Consider the following 27009-nt stretch of genomic DNA (forward strand, 5'->3'; position numbering starts at 1 on the left):
GGAGTACCACAGGGTTCAGTCCTGGGTCCTGTCCTGTTTGGTATCTACTTCCCTGAAGTACAGGTTAACATGGAATGTCTCTGGCTAATGAAGTTCCCAGATGACTGCAAACTAGGAGCCATAATCGAGATTACTAACAATGTGGACATCCTACAAAAGGACCTCACTGAGACAGATGCCTGGTGTCAAAGCCATGGCCTCAAGCTCAATACCAAAAAGTGCATCATCATCCCCTTTGGTAAAAACACTGTACCCATGAGCTACAACATAGGTGGTAGTAATCACACTGGACATCCTCATCCCGACCTCCCAGTCAACAAAACCATTGTGAAAAACTTTTCAAAAGCAAACTTCACACTTCTCAAGACCGAAGTGTAAAGTTTCAAAGCCCCCTTGCTACAGGATAATGCTATCCAAGCTGCAGAATCCTTTACAAGTGCATTCTATGAGCATCTACAGAGATGCATGGATTGAGCCATCTCAATTAATACCAAGACTCACTCCTCCAAAAAGAAGAAACCAATCTGGTGGTCCTTGCCTTTAAATAAGCTATACAACAGAAGGAGGAAACTAACACATGATAGAGCAAAATTCCGAAAAGGAAAGGCATCACTGATCATTATTAGCAAGAAACTACGATCGCTCATAAAATAATCCAAGTCCAGTTTCTAAAGAAAAATTGCCAAGGAATCTAAAGATAACCACAAAGCCTTCTTTAGCTATATCAAACATTTAGGTGGCAACTCTCAAATATGCTTTTAGCTACTGTAAAATGGCAAAAAATACACTGAACCAACTGACCTTGCCAACATCCTGGTGGACAAGCTCAATGCAAACTTCACCCCACTCACCCCAGGGCCCATGTCCATCCCAGAAGAATGCAGAGCCCCAGACTTCATGGACATGCAGGTAAAATCAGCCCTCTCCAAAGCTAAGAACACAGCATCAATGGGACTGGATGGTGTCCCAGGCTGCATCTTACACGAGCTCCAAAAGGAACTAAACCCTCACCTACATTCACTGTTCAGACTCTACCTTACCACAGGCTATGTACCCAAAGAATGGTGTACAGCAACAGTCATCCTGCTCCACAAAGGTGGTGCCACAACAGAACCTGGGAACTATCGCCCTATAAGCCTGACCAGCCTGGTCTGCAAAGCTATGGAGTGAACTATCATGGAACTCATAAACAGAGACATTGGGAACCTCCAGATACTGAACCCTACCCAATTTGGCTTTGTTAAAGGCAGATCCTGCCTCCTAAACCTAGTTGACTTCTTTGAAACAGTTACCAAGGCCATAGATGAAGGGAAGGAAGTCCACACAGCCTACCTGGACCTTACTAAGGCCTTTGACACCATTCCCCACTCTGGCATCATAGACAAGCTTACCAGCTTGAACATTATCCCCTATGTCACGAGATGGGTGGCCAACTGGCTCACGGATAGAATACACATGGTCAGAGTTGCAGGTGCCATGTCCGACTCTAAACCAGTCACAAGTGGCATCCCACAGGTCTCGGTCCTGGGACCCCTCCTGTTCAGTATATACATCTCTGAGGTACAGGCAAGCATGGGAGGACTATGGCTGACTAAGTTCCCAGATGACTGTAAACTGGGGGCCATAATCGACTCTCTGGCTGACACAGACATCATCCAGAAAGGTCTTACAGAGACAGATACCTGGTGTCAAAACCATGGCCTCAAGCTGAATGGCAAAAAATGCATAGTCATCCTCTTTGGAAAAAACAAAGTGCCCACAAATTACCACATAGGTGGTAATCCACTAGGTACGGAAAATGTAATTAGGGACCTGGGGACCCAGGTAGATAGTAACCTCTCCGTTGATAATCACATTGGCAAGGTGGTTAGTTATTCCTTCTATGTAGCCCACCTAATCACGAAAGGGTTCACCTCTAGATCAAGAGAAGTCATTGTGCCCCTCTACTCATCACTCATTAGGCCCATAATAGAGTACAATGCCCCATTTGGTATGTACCTTAATTGGCACATGCAACAGCTGGTAAGACCACAGAAGTACCTCACCAAGAGGATCAGGGGCCTCAAAGAGATGCCCTATGCAGCTCGACTAAAGAAACTCCAGCTCTACTCGGTTGCTTACTGCCTGCTCAGAGGTGATCTATGCCTGACGTTTAAGGTTATGTCCAACCCGCAATTAATAGACATGCTCCACCTCAAGAAACACAAATCTCTTAGAGCCACACGCTCCAGTGAATTAAACCTCAGCAAAGCAATAAACAGGACGTGCTGGAGGGATAGATTGCTGTCCCAGAGACTTCCCTTACTCTGGAATAGAATCCCAGTTGATATTAGGCAGAGCCCCTTGTAGACTCTCTTCAAGAGGAATCTTGATGAGTGGATGGGAAATTGTAAATTTACCCCTGGGATCACTTCAGTGGCCCTGCTAGACAGAGGCCCAGGAAACTAATTTAAAAGGGAGGCAAAAACCAACACATTCTGGCTAGGCTTATAAATGCCCTTGGACAGATAGCCTAGTACTAACCTATGAACCTATGAACCTACACACTCTAGGGACCTAAACTTGTCACCACAATAAACAGAACATGTCGGAGGGATAGATTCCTGTTCCACAGACTTCACATACTCCAGAGTAAACTACCTATCTATATCAAACAAAGCTCCTCATTAGCACTCTTCAAGGAAAATCTTGATTATTGGATGGGAAATAGGAAATTCACCCTGGTGATCACTTCTGTGTCTCCGCTCGACAGTGGCACAGGAAAATACATTTCTTGGGTGGCAAAGGCCAGGGTACCTTTTTGGCTGGCCTTGTATAGGCCCCAGGGCCGATAGACTAGTACCTACCTAGGAACCTATGAACCTTTAAGCCTTGCCTAAAAAGGTAATATGGGGACAGCACGAGCCTTGGCCAGTATTCAGAAGCATAGGAGCGACAGGTGTAGAAAGATGAAATCCCAGTAATGTGTATAGCGAGTAGTGTAAATGTTTACTTGCTGTAGTATCATAATGTAGTTAGGTAGGGGGGTTGAATCTTGCACTTGCCAACTGTGTATGTGTGTCTCCCTGGGGAGGAGCAACCTTTTTGGAGACTACTCAAACACCTTAAAAGTGGTATACTCATCTTTGTCAAGTCCAATGATGTCACCATCCTACAAATATATCTGTGGAAAGGTGAAATCCCAGTAATGTGTATAGCGAGTCGTGTAAATGCATACTGCTGTAGTATCATAATGTAGTTAGGAAAGAGTTTGAATCTCGCACTTGCTGACTGTGTGTGTCTGTGCTCCAGGTGTGTGACACCATTGGCCAATGTGGAGTGGGTTTTGATTTTTATAGTGTATGACATATCACAATGACAACTGTATTTGCATTACACATGTAAGGTAGCTGTGGGGCAAATCCATATACATGCATGTGACCTCAAGTATTTCATAGGTGGGTACTCTGCTTTCTCCATGAACACGTGTTATCTTTGCCAGAGTGTGCTGGCGCTTTCCAGACCTTAGGTCACTTCTGTATGCTTGTGACAAGCTTAGCCACTGCAGTGATCCCTGGGTTATGGCTTCCTTTTCACATCCACTCATCATGGTTTCTATTGAAGAGTGTGAATGAGGGTTTATGCTTGAGGTATATTTGAAACCTGTTCCAAAGCAAGCAAAGTCTGGCAAAGATGACTAATCATTATAGGTGTGCAACAACCTCTGTGGATCTGTATGCAAACCCTTTATTGCTTATGTGATCCACAGAGGGATTTCCAAAACCCTTTGATAATGTGATTATCAAAGGAGAGATAACACATGGTTCTATGTATACATTAGTACCTGTTCCACAATTTGGGGGCTACTACCTATGTGGTACTCTGAGGATACTTTGTTTTCTAAAAGTGGATAACTATGCTTTCTTAGGCTTATGGCTTTACAGCATGAGTTTGACACCAGGTATCTATCTGTATGATACCCTTTTGGAGGATGTGTGTGTCATCTGGAGAATAAAGTATAGCCCACAGTATGCATTTTTATCAAACGTGGGCAGACATATCCCTACTGTGTTTTCTTGTACCTAAGAAAGCTATATGCCAAACAGGAGTGGTTCTAGGACTGAGTGCAGGTGAATACCACTTGTTATTGGCATAGAATAGTACATGGAGGCTGGAAATGTTACTGTGTGTCCTACATCTGTGCATCAGTTGTCAAGCCATCATCTAACAATTATTTATGGTCAGTCTGTTGAGGTTATGTCTAATACCAGTATGTGGGATGGGTATGATTTGCTGGTGAGCTATAGCTTGGCTGAGTTGACCTCCCCTCCATCACCTATAGCCTTGTTGACTGACTTGAAGTCTACTAGGTGTAGGATCCATGATCTGGCCTTTAGAAAACCTAAGTGGGTATGGTGCAGTATTTGCAGGTTCATAATGTCTCTGTTAATGAGTTCCATAATGCTATGCTCCATAGCCTTCCAGATACCATTGGTCTGGCTTATAGGGTGAGAGTTTCCAGGACCTGTTGTAGTTCTACCCTTAATCAATTTATGTTAACATTTGCACTGGGTGTGACGACGGTGGACAAGTTTAAGAATGAGTATATTAGATGGTCAGGCCAGGTTTGAAGGTTAGTAGACCATGCCAGATAAGCAGGATTAAGTTGGTTTGTACATGTGCTGAAGAGGGATGCAGAGTATATTGTGAAATAGATGCTAAGGATGAAGCCACCAGGTAACAGGAAAAGAGGAATGCCTAAGATGAGGTTTATGGCTGTGGTGAAAGAGGGCATGCAGGTGGATAGTGTGACAGCGTAAGATGCAGAGGGCAAGAAGACATGGACACAGATTATGTACTGTGGTGATCCCTAATGGGAGCATCCGAAAGGAGAAGAAGACGTTGTAGCTCAACCCTTGTGGACTTTGAACACCATTACCATACGTCATTCCACATGTATGTAACCTGTATAGAGGCTCCATCTGGACAGAGCGTTTAGGTGAGTGGTGACTTCATATGTCAGCTTGTGTATGACACAGCCAGGGACACTGTCCAGTACCATTGCCACTGTGGTGTGGACCTTGTTAAAGGGATGTTTTAACTAGAGTGTCTGTGAATCATCAGGTATTAAGTTCTGCAGGTCTGGAAATGTGGCCCTTGTATAGCGACAGGGTGGTGAAATCCGCATTCAAACTGTCTGACAAGGAATTGGTAATGTCAGTCAGATAAGTGTACTCTGTGACCATTTACATTAACTGTGACCCAGTCTGAGATTTCCCTGTAGATTATGAACAACAGTAAAGACAGCTTTAGTGTTGTCTTTGGAATTGTTGCCATTTTGTATTTTGAAGCTTGGCTTGTATGTTTATTGAGGGATTGAATTTTCCAAATGATACTGACCAGAGAGGTTATCCCTTCTTGGTATGTAACTCTTTTTGGTATAACATCTCACCTTCTATTATATATTTAGTTTATGGCAGGGGTCCATGAGGCTAATGCACTTTTACTGTATAAGTGAGAATTTTTTGTGTTTGTGATAGCACAGTCCATGCAACCCTGTAGGTGAACAGTGTGCATTAATACAGGATTATGCAGCTGGGACACTGTTAACCTTAGTAATGCAAACCAATGACAGATAGGAACAACAGCATCACCCACAGCACAGTGTCAACTTGTGTCATACACACACAAGCGTACTCAAGTTCCAAAACGTGTGTAGTACAATGCATACTGGCCACCAATATAAACTATGGAGTGTTAACACTGGCCAATACAGGGCATGTCACCCTGCCCATGTGTCCAATATGCACGTACATGCAGACAGTGCACCTCCACCATGTTCACAAATGTACACCTGCAAACCTGTGCTGCACACACGCCACACTTACTGTCCACTGTATAACACATGCTGACAGAACTACACACATCAGCCTAGTGGCACATGGGCAAACAAAACACAATTGGAATAAACACTGGTGGAAACAATACAGCATTGATAATTACAGCTATAATGCATCATGCCTGCTTAGCTACACCTTCAAGCATATAATTACACTTTACTACTGACAACATGCTACACATTCAACCATTGCTATACTTTATCAAAGTCACCCTGTGCATCAGCACTATGTTAACCTGTTCCTGCATCAATGTTACAGATGACAGGAGGTGGCACAGGTTTAATCATATGCACAGGGTGTGTTGTTGGTTTGCCAGAGGCTTACACTGAGCCATACAATCGACATGTCTGTATGAGTGTGTGTGTGAGGGCCATGAGTACTGTTATGGGCCAATGTTGATGTAATGTGTACGGGTATGTGTTTGCCCTAGGTTTCTGGTTTATGTGTGTGTGTCTGCATGCACACAGTTCCACCATGTGGCTGCCATATACGGGGATTTGTGGGACAGTTACAGACTGTACCTGGCAGGCTTTACAGATCACTGTCTCTGGCCAAAGATACGGAACCTGTGCCTGGCAGGGGTGCTACAGACAGTATCAGGTACTAATCCAGACTGGGTACTATCCTCAGAGGTTGACATATGTCCACTGGATCCAGGTCCTTTCTGGGACTGGCCAGAGCCACGTGCACATGGTCTTCTAAGATGGTCTATGGACAGCCCCCCCAACATTGCTGGGGCTGGTACTGGCACTACGGGAGTGGCTGTGACTTGCTGGATGTCCACAGTGACCTCCAGATGCTGATGTTGCTGGCATATGTCCACGTCAACATCTCAACCATCCCGCACTGTCCTGACACATGGACATGACATTGTGTAGGACATCCAATGTGTCACCCCAACGTCTATCAATGACCTCAGTGTAATTACATATGGCACCTGCTAGGTCATGGATACTGTCATTTACAGAGGTGTTATGAACACTCTGTACCCTTAGTCCCTGTCTGGTGTACTGCTCCATTTGTGTCTGTGCCTCCATGACAGCCTGGAACATGCGTGTGGTAGAAAGAGGTGTGGCACATCTGCCAGGGGCATGATGACCAGCAGTGCTCTGACAAGAATCCCTGGGCATCTGCCTATGTGGTACCATTCCAGACATCTGGCTATGGCTGCTGTGTCCTGATACATGTGCCATAGATACCACACTGTCCTGGCCAGTGCCAGCCGTACACTGTCCCTCAGCTAAGGGCAATGGTGGTGATGGATGTACAGGCATTATGATGGGGTGGAGACTTGTGTACTGTCAATTGGTGGCCCAACAACAGACCCTGAAAAACATGCCTGTGCCTCAACACACCTATCCTCATAATCACAGCCCCACCTCAGCACTTGTGAGAGGAAAGCAGGAAACACACTTTAAGACCTGAACATGATGTCAGACCACATGCACACATGCATACATGCACATGCACACATGCACACATGCACATGCACACGCGCATATGCACACATGAACACATGCATACATGCACATGCACACATGCACACATGCACATGCACACATGCACACATGCGCACATGTGCCCATGCACACATGAACACATGTGTGCATGTACACATGCACACATGAACACATGCACACATGCATATGCGCACATGCAAATGCACACATGCACACAGGCACACATGCACACATGCACACACATACACACATACACACACACACACACACACACACACACACACACACACACACACACACACACACACACACACACACACACACACACACACACACAACACCAGCAATCTCAGAACATACACAATAGCAGGTGATGGTAGGGTACAGTATCACAAGCAAAACAGTCATATCACACATGTCAGCATGCAGGACATGTGTTGCTCAACAGCATGCAGTGCAAGTGTAGACAGTCCTTGTTACTAACACTATACATGGCTTTGATGCATGTGTTTTGTTAGTAGGTGATTGGCCTCCCCCTGGAGCGCAATGCATACATGGACACAACATTGTTGTGCAAGTATTCAAAACTTTGTAATGTACTGTGCACCATAACTCACAGGTCTACATACCATGGCTGTATGTGTATCTGTGTGTCAGATAGGTATCCAATGCTGATTACAGCCTCTGTGTCTTTAGCAAATAATTGTGGACACAGTTTTAGCACATGCATAATGAGTATTCACACAACATCATCAGTGGTACATGTATAATTGATGGAATACCATTCGTCCACATACCCAATGTACAGTAGTTATGGTGAGTGTAGATCATACTGTGGACATGCCAGTGTCATCCATGACATGGCATACTAAAACACAACTGCATATTTAAAAATCACACATACCCAATGTGTGTCATACGACCTAGCCACTCAATAGCATCACAAGACATATATGTGTCAGTTGTGCAAATGGTGATTGGTATGCATATTTTTAGAGGTGCATATGTTTTCACACACACAACATTGAGGTGTATAGCAATGAAAGCTATTTGCAGTAATGTGGTTACAATAACTGGATGGTGTATAGTACCATAGGCCATCATCATGAAAAATCATGTGGTCACTCAAGGCTACAAATGTTTCCCAAACCAGCACTAATCATGCTGTACTGGAACTGTACTACCTTGGCTACATTCACCATTTCACAACCAGTTATTACATGGGTTTGTAAGGAGGCCAATAAGGAGCATTCCCTGACATGAATGTGTAGTGTGTTGCAGAGTGTTTAAATGCCCCATGACAGGCCTCTACCCCTCAGGTATATTATGTGTAATGTGTGGGTGAGATTTTGGATACTGGAGTGTGTCTTTACAGAGGGTTTGTGAATCCTTTATGTGTAGCATGTTAAAATGCTCTGTGTATGACATAGTAGTGTATATTATGTGCATGTTGAGTATCATCTTTGCCTATCCAATGGTCACTACAGTGTAGCCACATTTGTTTGAGATGATCTGGGTATTGCATGTGTTTGAGGCAGCTAATCACATTAGTGGGATGTGCGTGGTCTTACACCAAGCATGCACATGTGTACATGGCCTACACCTTAACTATGACATGCACTTTTTATTTACAATAATAAATGTAGAACACACTCACCAGCATCTGTCCGCTGCCTTGATGTCACCCCAGAGGGACCTACATAGTGATGAGACAGTTTGTCAGTGGCAACAACTGTGGCATTGCTACTGTGTGTTTGCAATCTTACAGTAGAACAACAGTTTACATTCACAGGCCTACAGATTATGTTCCAAATGATCAGTATTGCACAACAACAGGCTCCACATCTTCTAACTACACACTCCACATCTCACATATGCATGATCTACCAATACAGATAACAGTAGTCTGCAGATATGCCATGTTACCTGCATGCTCCATGTGTGGTTGCTGGGTGGCTCCAACCTCCATCATGGTGTATGTCTGCTGCTGTTGTTGTTGGGCAGGTGCCACGAGGCTCAGGAGCAGCTCCTCCACTCTGTTGGGAGGGGATGGTTATTAACACCACCTCCTGTTGCAAGCTGTTGTCTCCACACATCAGAAGCACACTGACGGACATGTCTGAGTAGATCACTGCAGTGGTGGCATACCTGCTCATATGTCTGGTTATGCAGGCCTACCTCATTTACCCTCCAGACAACATCTTGCCACATTGCAGTATGCTCCTGCTGGTTCTGGCTGGTTTGTGAGAACATTAGACTGTAGTGCTGAATCATACAGCTAGTAATGATCTCATCTTCAGCACTACTATAGCTGGGATTTCTGTGATGTGCCATGATCCCTGGAAGTCATAAAGAAAAAAATATGTCTGAGCAAGTCATATGGCACATTTAACATTATACAGTACAGATATCACTGAAAATGCCATATATAGCAACCTATTAGCTAATTGAGAGTGAAACACTTTAACTACCACTTATCACTGCTCACCCCACAACTGCTTGAAAGTGCCTGGCTCACTCTATCTAATGAACCATGTTCTGCACAGCAACAAAATAAAATCACTATATAAGACTATACAAGAGTACCTGGCACACTGTATGCAACACAATGCACCACCTAGCCACAGCAGATATACATCAAGCTGATGTGTAAAGAAATATGTCATCCATCACAATGAGTGTAAGGTCCAGTAAATGTATTACTATTCTACCACACAACTTGTTAATGGCAAACCCGTGGCCAAAATATGTGCACAATTGGGAATATAGGTCGAATACTGCTGTAGTCCACTATAAATGTTGCTAGATATGCAGTTCTATGTTTTACCACACATATGACAGAGGACATGTTACAGACATACCCACACACACATCAGACATAATTACAGGACACAAATGTATGGCAACCCAGATAAGCTTTACATGTGTACTATACAGTGCTGTGTGTCAGTGCTTACAAAACATTAATCTTGGGGAATGTAATCTGTGATGAATACAGGGACCACACAAAACAGTGGATGCAAGCAATGTGGACATACACCATGCCTTGCTGTACAGGCCCAGAGCTTCAAGTAGTACTACAGTCAAGGTTGCCAGATTTCCAACTGGCCAGGTAGGGACTTAAAAAAAAAAGGTCTTTCACTATATGTGAAGACTAAAAAAAAAAAAAAATTAGAGTTCCGCATTAAAAAGAAGTAGCTCTGTGTGTTTATTTTTTATTTGATTGGCCCGGGGCAATCAAAAATAAATAAACACAGAGCTACTTCTGTTTAATGCGAAACATCACAGTTCTGCATTAGACAGAAGTAGCTCTGTTTTGTGATGTTTTGATTGGCCCGTATACCGGTATACGGGCCAATCAAAAATCGTTAAACACGGAGCTACTTCTGTTTAATGCAGAACATCGCAGTTCCGCATTAAACAGAAGTAGCTCTGTTTTGCAATGTTTTGATTGGCCCATATACCGGTATACAGGCCAATCAAAAATCGATAAACATGGAGCTACTTCTGTTTAATGCGGAACATTGCAGTTCCGCATTAAACAGAAGTAGCTCTGTTTTGATTGGCCCGTATACTGGTATACAGGCCAATCAAAAGTCGCTAAACACGGAGCTACTTCTGTTTAATGCAGAACATCGCAGTTCCGCATTAAACAGAATTAGCTCTGTTTGCGATGTTTTGATTGGCCCGTATACCGGCATATGGGCCAATCAAAAATAGCTAAACATGGAGCTTCTTGTGTCTAATGCGGAACTTCCGCATTAAACACAAGAAGCTCCGTGTTTAGTGATTTTTGATTGGCCCGTATGCCGGTATATGGGCCAATCAAAAACAAAGCAGAGGCTGCCCGGGATTTAAACCGGCAGTGCTGGACTCGGGATCAGGCTGCTGATCTTGGGACAGTCCTGCCCAAATAGGGATGTCTGGCAACCCTGACTACAGTACACACAGGATTTGGATTCAACATCAGTACCAATCAATAATCATAGATGTAGTGCTTTAGCCTCCAATGACACACCCCATTTAAAACCAAGGGACTTATTCACACTGTATGTCATAGCACTTTTTCTGCCTAGCAACAGAATACACAACTTTTGCTGGGAACAAAGCAAGGACCCATAATACCATGACATAAACAGTTTCCCCCTAAGCTATCCCACAAATACATATCTTTGATATATTCACAAACACATTGACCATCACAGTCAGTCAACAGTACAGAGAATCTATTGCAACAAGTAGATATAGGTGTGTATGAGTATGTATGACTCTCTCTCTCTCTCTCTCTCTCTATATATATATATATATATATATATATATATATATATATATATATACACACATATACACATCCATTGGTGCACATCCATTGGTGTACATATACATAGCCCAGGTAGCTTTAGCAGGTCTCACTGGCTGCAACATTGCAAACTGAACAAACCACCCACACTGTTTAACCACCTCATGTCATATACCAGCACTGTATGCTGTCTTGTTTGTCACACACTAAAACCTACATACAAATATGCGCATACTAACCTTCACCAACATATATATCTCCAACCTTCACAAACAGTTGCAATATGTCCCCTGCTCTATGGACATATACAGATGTAAATATATATGACACATATATATTTCTCTGTATGTGTGTGGCATACACACACAAGGTACACACTGTTGTAAGTCCCTGGACCTCACAGCTGAACTGTTGGGCCTTGCTGCAACACAAACAGGTGTCACATGTGAACACACATTAGCATTAGAGGGGGTATATATAGCTACAAATGCTAGATAAGCATACTAGACTGCTACAGCAGTTGCCAATGCTAAGTTACACTTTAATATGACTATCATGCATGCGTTGCCCTGTCACACCCATGTTTTTATAATGGCAGCACTAATCCCCCCAACAGCCATTGGCCACACTACTGTACAGAACACAGATAACATGGATCAGATTTTTGACATTTAATGCTGAGCTACACATTTCACAGGTATGTCCCACTGCCCACAGGTACACACTGTATTGTCCATGGCAGTAGTTAAGCAGGACATCTGTGCATACATAAGTACTGCTGCCACATATGAATGGTTCACATTATGTAGACTACTCTTCAAAAACATCTACTACATGCCAATAAATACATATGTGTCACATACCTTTCCTTTGTATGATTTGGTATTATTTCGTTTTCTTTTTCCTTTTCTCTGTCAGTCTCTGCAATAGAGTGATTGAGTTTGTTGGCAGCGATTGCAGCCTGCTTTTGTAGGTATTTGCACATGAGCATGTGATGGCCTATGCACCAATTAGTGGCCACCATTTGCTAATTGCATGCAGCCTGCTGTGTAGTAATTGCAGTAATCACTGTCATAGCAACCCAGTACCATAAATTGCTAACTCAGGTAGGTGTGGCCTTTTCAGCTTTCCAAGATGGAGATCATCCTTGTTTGCTGTGGACATCATTGTTTAAGACAGGAGGTTGGTATAGTTCTTATATCAGAAGCCAGGGGTGTAGCCAGTGATTTACATTTTGTACTCAGACCTAAATGTTGCTGCTTCCAGTACACACTTGTCAGTGTAGAAATGTACTCATCCCTCAAAATGCTAACCCAAGATACATGGGAGGATTGTACTTTCTTTTCAAATTTTACAATTAACTGTCATACAAAGCTAGTTATTGAGATGTATTCCTTTGGCACAAGAATTGTTTGTGAACTGCTATACTGTGAATATTCATTTACTCAGTTCTAAACAGTTTGTGCTTTTTTAGTGTTGACATTAGCACAAGCTGGTCAAGAAAACTGGACACATTTCAGTACTGTGAGTATGCTTACCTACATCCTCGGTAGACCCTGCACACACAGGTATATTCTACATTTGGGTAGGGGTGCAGAAGTACAGAGAGCATACGTATTATTGTGTGAATTTTATCTTGCTGGACTTACACGGTTGCTGTGTACATGTTAGTTTATCAAGGCAAGTAATCTGTCTGCGTAACGCCCAACTGTGGACCTATCCACATGGTAGCCAGAGAATAGCCTGTTATTTTTTATCTGTGCACCACACAGGTCTTTTCAGCACTAGAGCAATGGCATTGTTACAGTTGGTTGCTACCAGTACATGGCTACATCCTTTTGCATTTCAGTATTGTATTCCTACATAAGGCTATGCTTCCAGAACTCCTTCCAAAGCTATTTGCACAGTGTGTAACAGCAGAAAGGCTGCTATGCCTCTGTGTTTCTGCCTCTGATAGACCTCTCAAACACTCAGGTACATATTTGAACAGACTCAGGGAAAAGTAGAGAAAAAGTCAGGGACACCTTTAAAATTTTAGTGCCATTAAATTGAGACTTTGAGACAACCACAGCATATGGATTAATACACCTTTTCTGATGTAAAAGAAGTGTCTAACTCTTAATTATTGTCATTTCTCATTACGTGTAATTTACCACATTTCTGGCCAAAGTCAGTAGTTTTCAGAGGGATTCAGAGGGACAGAGCTAAATTTTGTTTCAAAATCAGGGACATCCCTGAAAATTAGGGACAGTTGGGAGGTATGGCCTCTGCCCTAAACAGATATGCCAGTGTTTGTCCTGCTGTGATACTGTGTTGGGTTTGTAAAGTGATAGTGTAACATTATTTCCTGCTAGAATAGCTGCTTCTCTTATCACAGTCATGTAATATAATCCCATGAAAACTGTTGGTAAAGATCCACAGAACACGTTGTGTGGTGTAGCATTCCTATTTTTCCTTTACATTAACTCATTTTGATGCATGATATATTTATTTCAGCACCAACTTGTATATGTACTGTGGCTTAGTGGTACTTCATGCAGTGTAGTGTGTGCAAGGTCCCGGGTTCGAGACTGACAGAGGTGTTTTATTTTGCTGCTGAGCAGAACAAGGGCCCTCACATACAGAGTGACTAAGGTACTTTTAAACAGTTGTAAGTGGGTTTGCATGGGTTTGCGCAATGCTTAGCAATGCTTAGCTAAGTGCAAACAAGCGCACACTCGCGCAAACCCACTAACTACTGCTTAATAGTGCTTACTCCCACTAACCCCTGTGCTCATTTCTTTGAAAGAAAAGAAAATATAGGGAGATAGGAAAGTGGTGAAAAAGGGGCACAGAGAGGGAAAGACAGTAGGGAAAATAGCTCGGGATGTGCAGGACTGGTGTAGGGAAGGTCCATAGCTGCCCATTCCTTTAACAGCAACAGCTGTGCATATAAAATAAATTTGGAGGTAAATATGAAACCTTCAACCCCTGAGAGAGGGGTGAGGACAACAAAGTATGTTGCAATGCCAATTAAATTAATTTTATGTGTCCAGGGGACATGTGTGCAAAATGGGCAGCTATGTATGGGGCGTAATTTTTTATTTTGGGAGTAGATTGCCCTTTTTTTCAGGTGAGAGTGGAATGTGGAGTAGGGGAAGTAGGTATATTTAGGGAGGTAGGTTGGGGAAGTAAACAGACAAGACAAACAAGATGCATACAGGGGCGGAATATGACACATGTGGTGGGTGAACACCATTGACGGTGAGGGATGTTTGGAAATCGCAAGCCCATGAGCTTACAGATGGCAACAGTGGAACTGAGATCCCCACCCATGGGCAGTCACCACTGCACCTTCACAGCCCAGAGGGTGGCTGTGCTGGGGGCTGTGTAGGAGGTGCAGGCTGACCCTGGAGTTGCACCACTCATGCCTTAAGCTAGCGTAGAGGTTCTGCAGCAGAACGCTCGATCTCTCTATGCACCACAGCCCGGACCGTTTGAAGGGTGATAGGTGGCTCTCCTCCATCCACGCTTGCACACGGGGGCTGAGCCCCATCCCCTGCAGTGCTTCCACCCAAAGGTGGCACAGGGCCAATGGAGGAGGAGGTCCCAGGCTGGGCACAGGACCTGCTGGTGCCAGGTGCCATGGCCAGCTGAGGTGGGGCAGGTGGGTCCGCTGGGACCGGCCTTCCCATACGAACTATGTTTTGGAGAATTTAATAAAGATATGGGTTAGTAGCAGTCAACATCATTCCCAGTTAGTTATAACAGCATGCAGACACATTCCCATTAACCCAACACACCAGAGTTTCAACAGTTGAAAAGCAAGCATAACACATGCATGTATAGAACAATAGTGGACATTACAACAGCATGCAGGTTTAATTGATGGCAACAGGCCACCAATATTCTGGTATTTGAACAGGGCACATGCATGGAAATGAATGCAAATATTTATAAACCAATAGGACATGTGTCCCAACAAATGTTTGGAGATTAGACATACCCACTGAGGTGTGGAATTGCATTTTTTATGCACATACAGTAGGGTGGAAAAGATAGCTCAATTAACTTATATATCCTTCTAGTTTACACTACATTCCTATTAACTGCAGTTATATGTCCCTTACATGTATTATTACACTACCCAATTGTCCTTAAATTGTGAAATGGGTTTTGCTAGATCTTTATATACATGAGCTGTATCTGACATACAAACTGTCCGGGATGCAGATGGTACTGCGACATATTTTGAGAGTTGCTCACACACATTACTGCTGAGATGGTACACTGACAGCTCTACTTTCATATAATTATCTAGATATGTTCAGGTGAAATTATCAGTTATATGTTAACAGCTCCCTACATTTCTGGCAGCACACTGACATTTCTGGGGAACACAATACCAAGCTACTCATGTGCCAGATTAACCCGTACATGCTGGGCATGAACCAACAGTTAAGGGCTTTAAATATGCATAAAAGCTACTGGCACTCCCTTCATCCACTTTATATGGGCCTACCCAAGTGTGAGTTAACTAACACTGCTTAATATAACAGTACTATTTCTAAAATGCAACAGTACAACAACATATCAAAGAAAATCACACAGACGCACTCCAGGAATTATACCTTTATTAAAGAATTATTACACCTTTATTTATTGGGTTAAAACACTTTTTTGAAGGCTCTCTCATTTATTTTATATAACAGTACATGCAGAAAAACTATTAAAGAATTATTATACCTTTATTTATTGGGTTAAAACACTTTTTTAAGGCTCTGTCATTTATTTTATATAACAGTACATGCAGAATAATTACTAACCTGCCTGGTGACACAGCCTTTGCAGCCTATCTTCATGGGCTTGCTGATTCATAGCCCGGACACCTGCAGCTGTGAAGTAAATGCAGTGATAATGAGACATACCTATCCATATGTTAGTTTTAGAGTTGATTAATATGCATGGTGCGCTGCAGTCTTACTCTTAGACTGGCTCTTCTCTGTAAGACTAATTTAGTCTTACATGGAAGATTAGTGAATCCTGGGGAGAATATTTGTCAGGATAGACCAGTTAATGAAGCTTAGAATTCTGTTAAGTATATCAGGGTTAAAATTTGTGAGGTTATGCGAAGTTCTAAGTAAGTGTTATTTGACATGATGGGTACTATAAACTTCTTTTTTGCAAGTGGGTGAAGCTCCCCCACCCCGCCAAAATTAAATATGCGTATACTGAAATCGCCATGCCTTAATGAAAAGGGAATAACCCCAGAAATGGCCATCTTGAACTTACTGTATGTATGTCCATTTTTCGGCTATTCAGTCTATGTGTTTTAGGACTTCATCTAGTGGGTCCTGACATTGTAAATGGCCATCCTCCTGGCCTGTCTACTCATGTTACTTGATTCTAATATATAGATAGTTTACACTGTTCTCTACTCCTGTTTATTACAGCTGCATATGTATTTTAAGGTTTTTTCTAACTCCTGTTCATTACCTAGCCTGCTAAGAATGTACTTTGTATTTGCCTCCATGGCTCAAGTTGTGGTTGAAAAGGATCCTCAGGGCAGTTCACTGACCTGGTTAACAAATGTCAAATAAATAAATAAATAAATAAAATCTGTCCACAGGTACTGCCTCTCTTCCATGCAGCACTGAAAATGAGCATTAAGCATGACACCCTGACAAAATTTACTGCCTGGGTAGATCTCTTCCACTCCTGCTATCTTTTCACCATGGAAGTGTTTAACTGCCATAGTGATCTCTCTTAAAGATTTCATTAATTGTTGGTTTATAACGTACCTAAATGACTTAATGTAAAAAGCTAGAATTGCATTTTTGTCACAATTTCCATCTAACTTGCCAAAATGCACTCTTTCCAAAGTTGTAAGAATGACAATTTGCATCTGTAAAACATTTATTAAAGCATTTTAGTTTCTTTCCTAAGCACATTTATTTATGCATGTATGTATGTATGTATGTATGTATGTATGCATTATGCATGTTGATGAAATGGACTGTTGGTCCCTTTTCAGTCAGGAGTTTATTACATAAAGAAAATAAAATGCAAAAACAATTTATAGAATTAAGCAGCAGTCACAACATTTGACATAACTGTACAGTGTGATCCAATAAGCATAGAAACAAACAATCACGGAAAGGGCACTTTGAGTAGCTAAGCTGCCGAGAATTAGCATGCCTTAAGGATCTGACTGTATTAAGAACTGTTTTCTTTGTGGTCAGATTGGAAGAGTGTATTTTGTTAACTGTGTAACTGCACCAATACAAACATGTGATTTTGTCACTGAGAATTTTCTTAACTGCTTTCTTAATATTGTCCTGAAATATCAACTCTTAGTTTTACCCGGAAAAGAGTACCCACATTAAAGCCATAAAACAAAAAAAAGCCCCATAAATAAGATGTAGGTAGTAAAATGGGATTTTAAGTTGTTTTCCAGATGATCTAGATGATATATTTAGTTTTAGTTCATTTTGTAGCCATCTCCAGTGGTTCATGTGTGGGGTATTGTTAACTAGAGTATAACTAAACAGTTTAGCTCTAGACAGGACTGGGAACTAATTTGTTTCAGCTAATGTGAGGTCTGTTTTAGGAGTACCACTGGCAAAGCAACAAGACTTCCCAGGAATTCAATAAAAACCCTTGCTGGAAAGGCTGTTCTCCCATAATATGCCCATTTGTAATTCAGAAACATGCAAGCCATTGAAAGGTAAGATGTCATTATTAGCTAGTTTGCATGTTTCTTGAATTACATCAGCATCACATTAGAAATCCACTGGTAATGTAGGCAATGACACCCCGCAGTTACTCTCTCAAATACACAAGTACACAAACACACACACACACACACACACACACACACACACACACACACACACACACACACACACACACATGCATACACACACACACACACACACACACACACACACACACACACACACACACACACACACACACACACATACACCATAGTCCCTATACTTCTCCCTACATTATATATACCTCTCTGGTTCTCTCCACCACAAGGCATTCTATAACTATGTCAAGAATCTAAATGGCAATGCTCAGATCTGCTCTGAGCTACAACAGAATGGTATTAAATATACTGATTCCAAGGATATTGCCAATATCCTGGCAGATCGATTCAGTGCCAACTTCACCCCCCTCTCACCCTGTAAATGGCCCATCTCAATACCAGAAGATTGCCGGTAATAACGGCCACACAGTTAAAAAACGCACTCTCCAAAGCTAAGAATACAGCATCCATGGGACCAGATGACATCCCAGGCTGTGTACTGCATGAACTACAAAATGAACTGGTGCCTCACCTAAGTGTCATGTTTAATCATACCCTCACCTCAGGCTTTGTGCCCACTGAGTGGACACAGCTACAGTTGTCCCACTCCGCAAGGGGGGATCCACCTTGTGTCCCGGGAACTACCACCCCATCAGTCTGATGAGCCTGATCTGCAAGGCCATGGAACATATTATCATGGAACTTATAAACAAAGACATTGGCAACCTTAAAACACTGGACCTCATCCAGTTTGGGTTTGTGAAGGGCTGATCTTGTCTCCTTTACCTGGTTGACTTCTTTGAATCAGTCTCCAGAGCCGTGGATGAGGGTAAGGCAGTCCACACAGCCTATATGGACCTTGCCAAGGCCTTTGACACCATCCCCCACTCTGGAATCATAGATAAACTTACTAAGCTGGGCATTAATCCCTTTGTCACTCGATGGGTTGCCAACTGGCTTACTGACAGAACCCAGACTGTAAAAGTAGCTGACTCCAAATCTAGCTCCAGACAAGAGACAAGTGGAGTACAGTCCTGGAGCCTCTCTTGTTTGGCATCTACTTATCTGAAGTATAGGCCAGCACTAAGGGACTCTGGCTAACAAAGTTTGCAGATGACTGCAAACTTGGAGCCATTATTGAATTCCCCAAATGATGTGGATGCTCTACAAAAGGGCCTTACAGAAACAGATGTCTGGTGCCAGAGCCATGGGCTCAAGCTCAATGCCAAGAAATGTATAGTTATCCCCTTTGGGAAAAACATGCACCCGTGAATTACCACATAGGTGGCAGTACACTAAACACTGAAAGTGCGATAAGAGACTTAAGGACACAGGTGGACATTGGTCTCACCTTCAATAACCACATCGCCACAACAGCCAGGAAATCCTTCTATGTGGCACACCTCATCACTAAGGGCTTTTCATCAAGAAAAAAGGAGGTCATTGTCCTACTGTACTCATCCCTCATTAGACCTATTATAGAATACAATGCCCCATTTGGTATGTACCTCTCAAGACATCTGCAACAATTGGAAAGGCCACAGGAATACCTCACTAAAAGAATCACGGGCCTAAAGCAGATGCCCTACGCTGACCACCTTAAAAAACTCCCACTATAATCTGTCGCATATCGTCTACTCCAAGGCGATCTCTGCTTAACATACAAGGCCATGTCACCCCAGAGCTGTTGGACATGCTACACTTAAAGAAATCCCAATTCCTCAGAGCCACATGCTCCAGGGATCTAACCCTTGTCATCACAATAAACAAAACATGCTGGAGGGATAGGTTCCTGACCCAGAGACTACCCAGACTCTTGAATAGACTGCCCATACATGTCAAGCAGAGTGCCTCTTTGGCCCTCTTCAAAAGGAACCTTGATGATTGGATGGGAGAAAGGAAATCCACCCCGGGGATCACGTCAGTCACTCTGCTAGACAGGGGTCCAGGAAAGTAAATAGTGCGGGAAGAAATAGCCTGGGAATTGTTATGGCTAGGCTTGTATTGGCCCTAGGGCTGATAGCCTAGTACCAACCTATGAACCTATGAACCTAGAATAGCTTAGTACCAATATGGCTCATACGTATTAGGCGCTGGTGGTCTAGGGTCTTCCCCACTCCTGATCCCCATTACAAGGTAGGTGCTATTATGGCACATTAAAGATTTGTCTCTGGTGGTCTAGTAGTCACACCCCCAATTCCACTTACAATGCTGCTGCAGTTACAGCACTTTACATATTTAATTCCTCATGTCCGGCAGACCCCCACAATCAGCCGTATGATGTCTGCAGCATATTATTACTTTCACTTTAACCCTGGGTCTAGTAGTGTCACACCCCAATTCCATTCTACTGCTAGCAGTTACAGCACTTTACATATTTAATTCATCCGCAGACCCCCACAATCAGCCGTATTATGTCTGCAGCATTATGACCCTTCACTTTAACCCTGGTGGGCTAGTAGTTCCATTTCTCCCACCCCCTAATCCCTGTGCTACACTTGGTGACATTATGGCACTTTGGAGTGTATGTCCGATAGTTCCTCCCTTATCCCCATTATGATGTTCTGCACCTTAGGGCACATTAAAGAATATTCCCTAATGTTTAGTGTATCCCTCCAACCCCCAGTCCTGGTAGTAATGTGCTGCTTGTAAGGCATTTTAGAGATGAATCACTGATTTGTAGTATATGTCCCCAGCCCCCAGAACTATAGTCATGTTAGTGCAGGTAAGCATTTTAAAGATGATAAGGGCTTTTACAGATGAATCACTGATTTGTAGTATATCTCCCCAGCCCCCAGAACTATAGTCATGTTGGTGCAGGTAAGCATTTTAAAGATGAATCGCTGGTATGTAGTGATGTCCCACACCCATGTCCCAGTAGTAATGTTGGTGCTGATAAGGGCTTTTACAGATGAATCACTGATTTGTAGTGTATCTCCCCACCCCCCAGTCCCATTAGTAATGTTGGCAGTGGTATGGCATTTTAGAAATGAATTGCTGGTGTGTGCTATATCTCCCCACCCCACCCTGTCCTGGTAGTGATGCTGGTAATGGTAAGGCATTTTAGAGATGTATCACTTGTGTAGTGTATCTTCCCTTGGCTGATGTTTTTGAGAGGGCAGTCATGGAAGATATATATAAACTTTGGGCACAGAAAAGAGGGTTGTATGATAATTTAACTAAGGAGGAAAAAATACTCATGTGCCGATTAAGGGAAGATGACACCCTGCGCATTATGACATCCGATAAAGGAGGGGCTACAGTTATTTTAAACTCAGAAGATTATTCCATTGTCATGCAGGGAATTTCATTTAATGAAAGTGGCTATATTCAAGTTTCTAAAAATCAGATTCATATTTCTTATAGGCGTATTGACTCTTATGTAGAAGAATATGTTCCTGACCAGTGTATTAATCAAGGCACATTTGAGTTCCTTATACATAATCACCCTATTGTTCTGGTTATGTTTTGTGTTCCCAAAGTACATAAAAGTATTACTGAACCAACTTTCATGCCTATAGTTTCAGCCAGTGGTTCTAAAACCCATGCCCTGGCTATTTTGGTTGATAACTTGACTAAACATGTAATAGAAAGAACACCTCACTTAGTTAAAGATTCATGGGAGTTTTTAGGGGAGTTAAAACAAGAGAATTGGACTGCAGACTCATATTTCTAACAATTGATGTCAAAGATTTATTTTCTTCTATTCCTAAAGTGGAAGGGCTAGACATATTTGAAGAGACACTCTTCTCCTGTTCTGTTTTAAACCATAAGCAGATAACTCTGGTTTGTGAATTGATGGCATTGATTTTAGAAAATAATTTTATATTTTTCGACAGCCAATATTTTCAGTAGGTGAGGGGCCTAGCAACTGGGGGAAGGCTGTTCCCCTGTGTACACCAATATTGTACCTTTAGGGTGGGAACTAAAACATGTTTTTCATAGTGAATTTTGGAACAACATAAAACTATATACTAGATTTTTGGATGCTATATTCATTTTATGGAAGGGTAACACAGAAACAATACCAGCTTTTACTGAATATTTAAATAAGGCTTCTTCATTTTTGACATTTACATACGAATATAGTGCCAGTTGTAAACACTGCTATTTCACATACACCAACAGGTTTTAAATCCAACATTTATTGAAAATGTACCTTTTGTAACTCATATCTCCCCCTTTTCCAGTAGTCACCCTTTATCACAAAAAAGAGCTCAGTAAAGGGACAAGCTATAAGGGCTGCTCTTATGACATCACAGTCTGATGATGTTGGAGAAGAACTAGTGAAATCAAGGGATATGTTTTTACAGAGGGGCTATCCCAAATGGATGGTGGAGGAGCTAATTGAGGATGTTTTTAATGAATGGGGAAAAAGGTATAAACCATTTTTAGGTACAGGCCTCCCTGATAAAGACAATATTCATTGTTTTAATGAACCGATAAATTATGACAAAACCTGTATTGTGCAGCATAGTGCTGTGTCTGCTGAAGTAAGGAACATCTTGAGAACAAATTGGAATATCTTTAGAGTGAATCATGAAGTGAGAACTGTGGTGGGTGAAAAACCTGTTTTTATCAACAAAGTGGGTAGTAACATTAAAAAACTTCTGGAGAATAAGGTCAACAAAAACAGAGCAATTGGTGTGGGTATAAAGCCTTGTGGGAGATGTACCCAATGCCCTTACATTATTAAAACCCACAACATTACTTTGGCTAATAAGATGAAAACAAAAATTAATTTTATGAAAGGGAATTGCTCTACCAATAGGGTGGTTTATTTGGCCAACTGTGAAACATGTTGTGGGTTTTATGTTGGTAAAATTGAAAAGGCTCTAAGAAGCAGGATCTATGCGCACACCTATGAAATCAAAAACAAGAAAGAAACTAATGCCTTATACAGACATTCAATAGTTTGCAGTGGTTTTGTTGGATTCAGATTTGGTATTCTAGAGACTATAAATATTGACTTAAGAGGAGGATATTGGAAAAATCTCATGTATAAAAGGAAGTTACAGTGGAAGTTGAGGTTGGCTGTGAATTTTCCACCCGGACTAAATGATTTGTCTATTTAATGTTGGCTTTAAAGGAAAAGGCAGAAAAGATATAGGGTAGATTATTTTCTATGTTAAACAAATAACACTTTGGCAAACCCTTCCCTGTTTTTATACAACTTTTAACTATATTTATTTGATATAAATATCGACCATTACAATTACCACAACATTGGTTTATAATATTTTAATGAAGGCAATTGTTTACATTATAAATACATTTTTTTCAAAGTATATACATTTTTTTAACAATTTTTTTCTACTTAATTTGTGAATCTTAAAACATGTGATCTTTTTTTCTGAGCTGTTATTGGCTTGAGAGATACCAATAGAACTTAACTATGTGTTATTTAAATGGTTAAAGTGATTGTATATTCATTCTAATAAAGTCCCCTGTGCGAGGGATAAAAGCGCTTAATTTATTTGTGTGTATCTGCCAGTAAAGAAGGGTCTTCATCTCAGCCTCTGTTGGTGCATTCCTTTTTGTTGTTTTGTAGTGTATCGCCCCTCCTCCTCAGTCCTGGTCATAATGTTGGTACTGGTAAGACATTTTAGTGATGACTCACTGATTTGTCATGGATCCCTCACCCCAACCCCCAGTCCTTGTAGCAGTGTTTGCACTGGTAAGGCCTTTTAGAGATGAATCACAGATTTGTAGTGTATGTCCCGACCACCCCCCAGTCCCATTAGTAATGTTGGCAGTGGTACAGCATTTAAGAAATGAATCGCTGGTGTGTACTGTATTTCCCTATACATCCATCCCAGTAGTAGGGTTCATGCTGGTAAGGTATTTTAGAGATGAATCACTGATTAGTAGTATATCTCCCCACCTCCAGCCTAGTAATAATGCTGGTGCTGGTTAGGAAGTTTAGAGATGAATAACTGGTGCTTAGTGTATCTCCCAACGCCCCAGTCCTGGTAGTAATGTTGATGCTGGTAAGTTATTTTACAGATGAATCAATGTGTAGTGTATCTCTCCACCTCATTCCCCTTTGTAATGTTGGTGCTGGTAAGGCATTTTAGAGATGAATCCCTAATTTGTACTGTATATTTCCACCCTCCCAAGTCCTGGTAGTAAAGCTCGTACTTGCAAGGCATTTTAGAGATGAATCTCTGATTTGTAATGTATCTTTATAGACCCCAGTCCCAGTAGTAATGTTTGTATTATTACGGCATTTTAGAGATGAATCCCTGGTGTGTAGTGTATCAGCCCACTCTCCAGTCCTTGTAGTAATACTGGTGCTGGTAAAGCATTTTAGAGTGAATCGCTGATTTGTAGGGTATCTCCCCAACCCCAGTCACAGTAGTGATGTTGGATCTGGTAAGTCATTTTAGAAATGAATCATTGATTTGTTGTGTATCTCCCCACCCCATCCCCATCCAGGTAGTAGAGCTGGTGCTGGTAAGGCATTTTGGATGCAAATCGCTGGTTTGTAGAATACCTCCACACCCCGCAGTCCCTGGAGTATTGTTGGTGTTGGTAAGGCATTTTAATAATGAATTTCTGGTGTGTAGTGTATCTCCCCACCCCACCCCAGTCCCAGTAGTAGTCTTGGTGCTGGTAAGGCATTTTAGAGAGAAATTGCTAGCTTGTAGTGTATCTCCCCACCCCCAAGCCTGGTAGTAATGTTGGTGACGGTAAGTTATTTTATAGATGAATCGCTGATTTGTAGAGTATCACCACACCCTGAGTTCTGGTAGTAATGATGATGCTTGTAAGGCATTTTAGAGACGAATCACTGGTGTGTAGTGTATCTTCCCACCCACCCCCAGTCCCAGTAGTAGTCAGTGCTGGTGAGGGATTTTAGAGATGAATCACTGATTGCTAGTGTATCTCCCTATCCCCAAGCCTGGTAGTAATGCTGCTGCTAGTAAGGCATTTTAGAGATGAATTGCTGGTGTGTAATGTATCTCCCCATCCCCCAGGCTTGGTAGGAATCTTAGTGCTGGTAAGGTATTTTATAGATGAATCATTGATTTGTAGAGTATCACCCCACCCTGAGTTCTGGCAGTAATGCTGGTGCTGGTGAGGCATATCACAGATGAATCGTTGGTGTGTAGTACATCTGTCCACCCCCCTCCCAAGTCATGATAGAGATTCTGCTGCTGGTAAGGCAATTTAGACATGAATCACTGGTATGTAGTGTAATTCCCAGTCCCTAGTCCCAGTAGAAATGTTGATTCTGGTAAGGCATTTTAGAGATGAACTGATGTGCAGTGTATCGCCCCACCCCCATTCCCTTTTGTAATGTTGGTGCTGATAAGGCATTTTAGGGATGAATTGTTGATTTGTAATGTATCTCCCCACCCCCAAGTCCAAGCAGTAATGTTGGTGCTGGTAAAGGATTCTATAGATGAATCACTGGTATGTAGTGTATCTCCCCAACAAGCAACACCAAACCTCTCACGCAAAGCTTTGCACGGCCAACCAAACTATAAAACCACACAACGGCCAGCAAAATATGTCCCAAAACGCTTTATTAAGCTATCACAATCACATAAGGATATAAAAATATATCCCAAGCTCCAAACCGGTTTCGGTTACACCTTCTTCAGTGGAGCACAAAAATTAGAAAAATGGAGAGAGCCAACACAAACACATGATACCATTTATAGTATCTGTCAGTCATATGATATCCAATCAAAATGCAGTAATATGGTCTAATAAGACCTTAAATGCCATAATGGTGCATATATACATAATAATATGGATATTCAAAAAGATAGAAATAAAAATAAAAATGAAAACAAAAATAAGAATTACATCCACATTATTATAATAATGTTGAATAATGTTGTGACCCTAAGTGATAAATATATGTGCTATACATAAAGTTCATAGGTATATGACCACTCATAGGCCATCAGGGTAGTATAATTGTGTAGTTTAATTAAAGATGGTCATTAATGCCTGGGGAAATAATGCACCCAAATGTATAATCCAATACTTCTCTTTTGTGTCAAAATATTTTCCCACTCTGTTGGTGACTTCTGTCACCCACAATCCGATCTATAATAGTGAACATAAACTTAGCAGTAGGGTGTTTAACTGTATGTTGATAGAGGGCATTAGTGATTTTCTTGTTTCTGATATTACTTCTGTGTTCCCCTATCCTAATCCTCAATGACCGAGAAGTTTTTCCTACATAAAATGAAGAGCATTGGCAGGTAGCAAGATAAATGACCCAACTCGTGGAACAATTCCCAAAAAACTTTAAATCATATACCTTACTGGTATTGGCACTACTAAACGATTTGGTTTTGTTTACTTCACTACATGACATACAATGTCCACAAGGGAAAGTGCCCACCAATTCTTTGCCAGTCATGGTTAGTTGTCTGTATCTGGCCCCTCCACTACCATGATGTTTGTAACGTGAGAAAATAGAACTTAAGGTTTTGCCCCTTCTGTAAGAAAATTGGCAACGTGCACCAAGGTGTTGTCTGAGAGTCTCATTAGCCATCAGAATGTTCCAATTTCTCTCCACAATTCCTCTGATGATCTGATTGTTTCTACCAT

Source organism: Protopterus annectens, chromosome 11.part0 (genome assembly GCF_019279795.1).
Source record: "Protopterus annectens isolate FY-2018-M chromosome 11.part0, PAN1.0, whole genome shotgun sequence".
Lineage (NCBI taxonomy): Eukaryota > Metazoa > Chordata > Ceratodontiformes > Protopteridae > Protopterus > Protopterus annectens.